At 45.6% G+C, this 9,524-nt stretch overlaps 1 non-coding gene across 1 annotated transcript; it reads left to right on the top strand.

Moving 5' to 3' along the window:
• The first annotated feature begins 8,676 nt into the window (after positions 1–8,676).
• On the top strand, positions 8,677–8,752 carry TRNAI-GAU (transfer RNA isoleucine (anticodon GAU)). Its single transcript has one exon. It is a non-coding gene; the product is annotated as a tRNA-Ile (tRNA).
• Positions 8,753–9,524: the final 772 nt, after the last annotated feature.

The raw sequence follows: 9,524 nt of genomic DNA, 5'->3' as shown, positions 1-9,524 counted from the left end.
ATGTGCACAGTCCCATGCCCCTTAAAAAGGTAAAGGACCCCTGACAGTTCAGTCGCAGACGACTCTGGGGTTGCAGCGCTCATCTTGCTTTACAGGCCGAGGAAGCCAGCATTTGTCCACAGACAGTTTTCCCAGGTCATGTGGCCAGCATGACTAAGCCGCTTCTGGTGCAACAGAACAGTGAAACCAGAGCAGCGCACAGAAACGCCGTTTACCTTCCCGCCGGAGCGGTACCTATTTTTCTATTTACACTTTTTGGCATGCTTTCGTACTGCTAGGTTGGCAGGAGCTGGGACTGAGAAACGGGAGCTCACCCTGCTGCAGGGATTTGAACCGCCGACCTTCTGATTGGCAAGCCCAAGAGGCTCAGTGGTTTAGGCCACCGCATCGCACCATGCCCCTTAGTTGTGTTCTAATTCCCTATTTGAGCATAGTGCTTTAACGGGCCTCTTAAATTTGTATCAGCTTCTTTAACTATGAACCCCCAAATATGGGATCCTCTCAAAAATGGTGCCAAGTTTTTGCAGTAGTGAAAACCCCACATTTTGCAGTGCCGCACAAATGGAGAAATAGACCCTCAAACCTGAGGGTCACAGGGTCACCCAAACCTTGGAATGCTAGCTTCATGTATCCCTTGATGTGCTTTCTGCAAAACCTTTGCCAACGAGAGCTACTCTTGATATGTAATGTTCTACATCCCCTCCACTGAAAGATGCAGGTTGTAGACATGGGTAAATGAACCATATCTCATGAACACACTAGCCTCCATTGTGTTTTAATTTTCTGAAGGAAACACAAATCTGGGTTAAGTGCCAAGACCCCTTTGAATCTTGTGCTCTGCTTGGCAGAGACTGGGGTGGCCCATAACACTATGTAGGGAACTACAGTGGTACCTCGGGTTACATACGCTTCAGGTTACAGACTCCACTAACCCAGAAATAGTACTTCGGGTTAAGAACTTTGCTTCAGGATGAGAACAGAAATCGTGCTCCAGTGGCACGGCAGCAGCAGAAGGCCCCATTAGCTAAAGTGGTGCTTCAGGTTAAGAACAGTTTCAGGGTAAGTACGGACCTCCGGACCAAATTAAGTACTTAACCCAAGGTACCACTGTAGACACCTACTGTTCCAGCTGACTCTGAATGAAAGACTTAAGCTCAGATCTCATTTCCTCCCTTATTGCACAGATAAGAATGGTACAAAAGCAAAACAAGGGTCACTGGCATAACAGGTGCAGAGCATGGCCGGGCAAGCCAAGATATAGATCCTGCAGTTGACCCTGAGCTGCTATAAAGGAGACACTCTAGAAAGCGCAGCCCAGTCCATTTGTAAAGAACGCGAGAAGGGAACATGCACTGTTGCTCTTCATATCTAACCACAGACTCTTTGCACTGCATTCCCTACCTACAAGGACTTCTCCATTCATTTGAAGGGGAAAACCATGGCTTATTTGTTTCAGGCACCTAGTCCCCACCCTTTAGCCAAAAAGGCCCTTAGAGCAGCTTCCCAAAATCAGTACTAAGATGGTTCTCTCCCTTGTTACCACCCTCTGAGTCGCAGGGCTCCAGAAAAGGGCCTCAGATGAGGATCTAAGAGTCCTAGTGCATTCATATTTTGCTCACAAGCCATTTGGATCTGAACTTTGTGACATGAAGTCGCCCTCTGCAAGCACCCCAGGTACTAGCTTTATTGTTTTTGCAAGAAAACCAGAAAAGTAGTGTTTCCTGCACTGTGAAAATGTGCCAGTGCCTCTGTGTGTGTAATCCTGACCTTTGTAGTGTTCTATAACATGATCAGTAACAGAGTCACAAACCCACAGGGAACAGGTGCCATGTGGTTCCAATCAGACCAAGCGCACCAAAAACGTCACTGTCATTTCTAGAATATTTTGCAAAATGTGTTAGGATTAACCTTTTGAATCTCAGTTCCATTCTTCTGCCGAGATGCCTGTGCTAAACTGATTGCTATATATCTGAGAGATCTGCCAGATGAGCTAACTCCATTGAATAGTCTTGTGCTTGAGAAAATGTTGGGTGTACCAGCCATGACATTACATCTGTCAGATCTCTTCAGCCATGTCAGTCAGAACTTGAAGTTGCAATTATCAGATGATGAGTATGCAGCTGTGGAACTAGAGAGACTGACTGTTAAAGCACTCTAGTAGTCTAGTATTCCCAGAATGGTTTAACAAACAATCCTTCACAGAGAATTCTGGGAGCTGTAGTTCTGTAAGGGGAATAGGCGTCTCCTAACAACTCTCAGTGCCCTTAACAAACTACAGCTCCCAGAATTCTGTGGAGCAGGCCATGGCTGTTTAAAGTGGTATCATGGAGCTTTAAATGGTATGAATATAGCCTCTGACTCATTTTCAACCATCCTCTTTTCTTCCCCACTTCTATCAGCATTTTCATACTTTTCTTCCTGCATTGCTCCAGGCCTCTTGGAACCATCTCCGTTTAAAACTCTCCCATCACTTTCCTTCTCCATTGCAGAATGCTCTCTCACTCTCTCCTCTTCGGTGTTCATTTCTCTTGAAACCATGACTGTCATCTCTTGCTAACACCACAAACTTGGATTACTGACTCAGCCATCTTTCTGAAGCCAGATCTCCCAGTCACTCCATCTTAGAGCCCTCCCTTCCCCTTGTTCCACCACAGGTCTCTCTGTCCCCATATCTGTTACATCCCTTTCCTCTTCCTTCCACATCTCTCTGCATCCCTGTACTCTCTCAGCCATTCCTCTTCCTTTCCCTCTGCCAGATCTTTCTCTGCCTCAATCTCTCTGTAACCCAGTTCAATCCATTTCCCCACTCTGCATCACACAACACTTTCTCTTCTCTCTGTACCACCACAGGCCCTTCTGCAGCTCCATCTCTGTTACTTCCCATGTTTTTACTTTGTCCCTCATCTCCCTGCTGTTCCCTTTTCTTCCTCCGGCCTGTAGCTTGGTTCTGCTTCTGTCCACCTCTTCATTATCCCAATTCTTCATCATGGACTGCAGCAGGAACATTATACAGGCCATGCATTCCCCCAGCAACTCACACTGATGAAGGGATATCAGAACTAGCTGAGCTGTGCAGCAGAAGAGCGGCTGGCAACAGCAGACTGGAGAAACTGGCATGAGCTTTACCATGCACATTTGACCCAGAGAGGAGTGCAGATGCAGAAATCCTTTCATTTATAGTTCCATTTTGGAAGGACTTGAGCCATCTCTGCATATTTCCAGAAAGGCCTGCAAACAATGGGTGTTTTTCACCCAAAGAACTGCCAATCTAGAAGAACTTGCAATCAACCAATGGACATTATGTTTTTCCACCAAACGGCCTTTCTAAGTCATGTTTTGTCACTGGTGGAAGATGCACCAGCATCATTTAGAAGTGTGCATAGGACACTGAAAAGGATCCCTCCGTAAGGCTGCAATCCAACCCCACTTTCCTGGTAGTAAGCCCCATTGAATTCAACAGAGCTTTGGGTTCAATAGCATTTACTTCTCAGTAGACATTGTTAGGATTGCACTGTAGAAAACTAACTTAGACCTGCAGACAATTCACTGTAAGAATTCAGCCAAAATTATCATCAACTGCTATGACCCAAAGTGAGCCTTAATGTTAATTCTGAAGGTAGGAGTCTATCAATTGATGAAGATGATCATCCAAATGTCATAGACCAAATGGAGCAAACAGCACGCAGACCTACTGGTGGGAGGAAAAAATCCTTAAATAAGAGACACGGGGGAATGATTAATGGACTTCAATGTCTGTACACTAATGCGCAAAGCATGGGAAATAAACAAGATGAGCTTGAGCTCTTGGTACAGCAAACTAAATATGACATAATAGGCATCACTGAAACCTGGTGGGATAAGTCCCACGATTGGAATGTAATAATGGAGGGATACAATCTATTTCAGAGAAACAGACCAGACAAGAAAGGAGGAGTAGTGGCGTTATATGTCAGGGATGTGTATACCTGTGAAGAGATCCAGGATTTAGAACCTCAAAGCCAAAGTGAGAGCATTTGGGTCAAAATTAAGGGAGAGAAGAATAGCAGTGACCTCATTGTGGGAGTTTACTATAGATCCCCAAGCCAAATGGAGGACATAGATGATGCCTTCCTGGAACAGATGGCCAAGCATGCAAAAGGAAGGGAGATAGTAGTAATGGGGGACTTCAATTACCCGGATATTTGTTGGATGTCAAATTCAGCCAAGAGCATAAGGTCAAACAGATTCCTCACTGGCCTTGCAGACAAGTTCATTGTCCAGAAAGTGGGAGAAGCAACAAGAGGAACAGCCATTTTAGATCTGGTCCTAACCAATGTTGATGACCTGGTTAGTGGGGTAGAAGTGGAAGGATCATTAGGCGCGAGTGATCATGCTCTTCCGAAGTTTACTATAAAGCGGAAAGGAGCAGCCAAGCATACTAGGACTCAATTTCTTGACTTTAAGAAAGCCGACTTCATAAAACTTAGGGAAGTGCTGGGTGAGATCCCATGGACAGTAATACTAAAAGGAAAGGGAGTTCATGATGGCTGGGAGTTTGTTAAGAGGGAGATAGTAAAAGCACAACTTCAGGCAATACCAATGAGACGGAAACATGGAAGGTGCCAAAAGAAGCCAGGGTGGCTATCTAAAGAACTTTTAACTGAGTTAAGATTAAAAAAGGATGTGTACAAAAAATGGAAAAGGGGGGAAACCACCAAAGAGGAATTCAAACAAATAGCCAGCACGTGTAGACACAAAGTCAGAAAAAGCTAAAGCACAGAATGAACTCAGGCTTGCTAGAGAGGTTAAAAGCAACAAAAAAGGCTTTTATGGGTATGTTCGTAGCAAAAGGAAGAACAAAGAAACAGTGGGGTCACTCAGAGGAGAAGATGGTGAAATGCAAACAGGGGACACAGAAAGGGCTGAACTCCTCAATGCCTTCTTTGCCTCAGTCTTCTCCGATAAAGAAAACAATGCCCGACCTGAAGAATTTGGAGCAAATGATTCAGCAGAGGAAACACAGCCCAGAATAACTAAGGAGATAGTACAAGAATACTTGGCTAGTTTAGATGTATTCAAATCTCCAGGGCCAGATGAACTGCATCCAAGAGTATTAAAAGAACTGGCAGATGTGATCTCAGAACCACTGGCAGTCATCTTTGAGAATTCCTGGAGAACAGGCAAAGACCCTATTTTCAAAAAGGGGAAAAGAGAGGACCCAAATAATTACCGCCCAGTCAGTCTGACATCATACCAGGGAAGATTCTGGAGCAGATCATTAAGCAAACAGTCTGTGAGCACCTAGAAAGGAATGCTGTGATCACCAATAGTCAGCATGGATTTCTGAAAAATAAGTCATGTCAGACTAACCTAATCTCGTTTTTTGACAGAATTACAAGCCTGGTAGATGAAGGGAACGCAGTGGATGTAGCCTACCTTGATTTCAGCAAGGCATTTGACAAGGTGCCCCATGATATTCTTGTAAAGAAGCTGGTAAAATGCGGTCTTGACTATGCTACCACTCAGTGGATTTGTAACTGGCTGACTGACCGAACCCAAAGGGTGCTCATCAATGGTTCCTCTTCATCCTGGAGAAGAGTGACTAGTGGGGTGCCACAGGGTTCTGTCTTGGGCCTGGTCTTATTCAACATCTTTATCAACGACTTGGATGATGGACTCAAGGGCATCCTGATCAAATTTGCAGATGACACCAAACTGGGAGGGGTGGCTAACACCCCAGAGGACAGTATCACACTTCAAAACGACCTTGACAGATTGGAGAACTGGGCCAAAACAAACAAGATGAATTTTAACAGGGAGAAATGTAAAGTATTGCACTTGGGCAAAAAAAATGAGAGGCACAAATACAAGATGGGTGACACCTGGCTTGAGAGCAGTACATGTGAAAAGGATCAACAACAACAAAACTTTATTAGCAAAGCCAACAGGCCACAGCTGTACAAGAGTTAAAAGTAAAAATAGAGATAAAAGGAGGAAAAGAACAGGCAAAAGATGGTCCGTCGGATGAACAAGTCTGTCACTCAGATGGTGGCCCTCAATTTCGCAGCTCTCTCGATGTACCTCGCGACCTTCTCTGTTATCTGACTTTCCGTATCAGATAATAGAAAATACAGTGTAATGTCTGATGAACGGCCGGGGTTGGAGAGAATGAGTGGAGTAATAATCTCATTCCTTAGGTCTTTGTAGAGGGGGCAAGAAAGAAGGACGTGAGACACTGTTTCCGTGTTACCATCTCCACATGGGCAGAGTCGTTTTTCAAATGGAGTCTTTTGGTAACGACCTTCGAGTACAGCAGAGGGAAGAACATCCCATCTAGCCAATGTAAAGGCACGTCTGTATTTCGGGATGGTTAGTTTAGACAAGTATGAAGCTGGAGAGTCAAAATGAGAAGGGGGAAAGTAGGTATACCATGGGCACAGTTTCTTTAAGATGGTCAGGTTGTTTTGTCGTTCGATGTCTTTCAGGCGCTGGCCTATTAGACTCTTTGCTTTGATGAGGCCCATTGATAATAGGGACTGTGAGTGCAGACCGCATGTAAGGAGTTTTTGATGCACGGTTTTGAACCACTTGCTTTTGTGAGAGTCTTGCATTACTAAAGGCAGTAGACCAGGTGGATTCAGATTAAGACGAAGCCAATAGTTGAATGTTCTCTGCCAAGTCCGAGTTTCCACAGATGGAAGGCAGGCCTCGAGTCTTAATGCTGCGTTGGGAACACAGGGGGGGACACCGAGAATCTGCCTTAGAAATTTAGACTGGACAGACTCAAGACTGGAGCAGTGGTTCCCCGTCCAGATTTGGGCCCCATACAGTAACTGCGCCAGAGGTTTTGCTTGATAAACTTCAAGGGCTGCTGGGATGTATCTGCCCCCCTTCGTGTAGAAGAAGCGGGACAGCATCTTGATACTTTGAGCTGCTTTTTCTTTGGCACATTTTTGATGGACATCCCAGGACCCAGTCGACTGGAAAACGATACCCAGATATTTGAAGGCTTTGACTTGTTCAATTGTCTGGTTATCCATCCTCCAGCTATACTGTCTGTGTTTCCTTGCAAAAACCATAGTTTTGGTTTTCTGATAGTTTATTGCAAGTTGCTCTCTCCTACAGTATGCTGAGAATTCACTTATGAGCCTATTTAAGCCTATTCTTGTTCGGGATAGGAGTATCGCATCGTCAGCGTACAAAAGCACTGATATTGCTTTGTCAGCCAGTTTGGGGGCGTGGAAGTCCGGAGATGACAAACAGTTAACCATATCGTTGATGTAGATGTTGAATAGAACTGGGGCCAGGATGCAACCTTGCTTGACCCCCTTACTGACAGAAACTGGTCCTATAAGATGGCCGTTTAACGAAGTTCTTACATGCAGCACCGTGTCTTTATACAAACAGCTCATCAGAAATAATAGTCTTTTGTCTATACTTGATGTGCTCAATTTATCCCAGAGTCTTACACGTGGAATTGAATCGAAAGCAGCCTTTAGATCGATAAAGGCTGCATATAACACCCCACGGGATTTTTTGGCATATTTGTCAATTAGATAGGCTAAGATGAAGCAATGGTCTATGGTGGATCTGCCTTGCCTGAAACCCGCTTGCTCTTCCGCTAAAATGGCTTCAGTTTCCAGCCAGCTAGTTAGCTTGGTATAAAGATGTTTGGCATATAGTTTGCTCGGTATAGGCAGAAGGCTGATTGGTCTATAACTCGCCGGGTCTGTCATGGGTCCTTTTTTATAGATTGGGATAATTATTGCCTCAGACCAACCATCTGGGAGTAAACCCGTTGAGTCGATCCAAGAAAATAAAGACGCCAGCAGGGGGGCCCACCAGCCAATGTTGGACTTCAGAAGTTCGGCAGGGATGTGAAAAGGATCTAGGAGTCTTGGTTGACCACAAACTTGACATGAGCCAACAGTGTGACGCGGCAGCTAAAAAAGCCAATGCAATTCTGGGCTGCATCAATAGGAGTATAGCATCTAGATCAAGGGAAGTAATAGTGCCACTGTATTCTGCTCTGGTCAGACCTCACCTGGAGTACTGTGTCCAGTTCTGGGCACCACAGTTCAAGAAGGACACTGACAAACTGGAACGTGTCCAGAGGAGGGCAACCAAAATGGTCAAAGGCCTGGAAACGATGCCTTATGAGGAACGGCTAAGGGAGCTGGGCATGTTTAGCCTGGAGAAGAGGAGGTTAAGGGGTGATATGATAGCCATGTTCAAATATATAAAAGGATGTCACATAGAGGAGGGAGAAAGGTTGTTTTCTGCTGCTCCAGAGAAGCGGACATGGAGCAATGGATCCAAACTACAAGAAAGAAGATTCCACCTAAACATTAGGAAGAACTTCCTGACAGTAAGAGCTGTTCGACAGTGGAATTTGCTGCCAAGGAGTGTGGTGGAGTCTCCTTCTTTGGAGGTCTTTAAGCAGAGGCTTGACAACCATATGTCAGGAGTGCTCTGATGGTGTTTCCTGCTTGGCAGGGGGTTGGACTCGATGGCCCTTGTGGTCTCTTCCAACTCTATGATTCTATGATTCTGCCCTCTAGGAATGCAGAAGCACCTGAATTCTTCATATAAAAACTAAAAAGCCAGTTGCAAAATATCCAGCCAAATGCTGCACAGCATTTAAGTACGTAGGCAGACACATAGGTTCAAGTCCATGAATGCAACAGATAAAAACAGGTTTATTATTAGCTCAGTTGGTTAGAGCATGGTGCTGATAATGGCAAGGTTGCAGGTTCAATCCCTGTATGGAACAGCTGCATATTCCTGCATTGCAGGGGATTGGAGTAGATTATTCTCATGGTCCCTTCCAACTCTACCATTCTGTAATTCTGTGTCCTCCATCTAGCTTGCTGCCCTGTTTACCTGGTCTGGCTTGCATTGTTGCTGGACCATGAACTCTGACATTATAGCCTTAAAAGTAACAGTGCTACCGTATTTTTCACCCTATAGGACACACTTTTCCCCCTCCAGAAATGAAGGGGAAATCTGTGTGTGTCCTATGGGGCGAATGCAGGCTTTCGCTGAAGCTTGGAGAGTGAGAGGGGTCGGTGCGCACCGACCCCTCTCGCTCTCCAGGCTTCAGGAAGCTATCAGCAAGCCTGGGGAGCCTGCGGGAGTTCCCGCAGGGCTCCCTAGGCTGCGGATAGCAGCCTGCTGCTTGGAGCGCGGGGCGCGCTGAAGCCGCGGCTGGGGGGGGAAAATATTTTTTTTTCTTTATTTCCCCCCCAAAAAACTAGGTGCGTCCTATAGGGCGAAAAATACGGTAAAACTTGATGCATAAGAAACAAGGGAAAAGTCAGGAACTTAATCCTATCATATTAATGTCTCCAAATCACACCTCTAATTATCCTTCCTAGATGGCTCATACTACTTTAGTGATGTCTAAAAGCACTGCTATAGCATAGAGACTCTCCTCCCTGGAAGAGAGGGGAGTGGTTGTGGGTGGGAGCCCGAGCACTGCCCCTAGCAGCGGGCGTTAGCCCCCTGCCTCCACCTCACCTGGCTGGCGCCCACGCCCCTCGGCA

Source organism: Podarcis raffonei, chromosome 10 (assembly GCF_027172205.1).
Source record: "Podarcis raffonei isolate rPodRaf1 chromosome 10, rPodRaf1.pri, whole genome shotgun sequence".
Classification (NCBI taxonomy): domain Eukaryota; kingdom Metazoa; phylum Chordata; class Lepidosauria; order Squamata; family Lacertidae; genus Podarcis; species Podarcis raffonei.
This window is presented reverse-complemented; position numbering and strand designations above follow the sequence as displayed.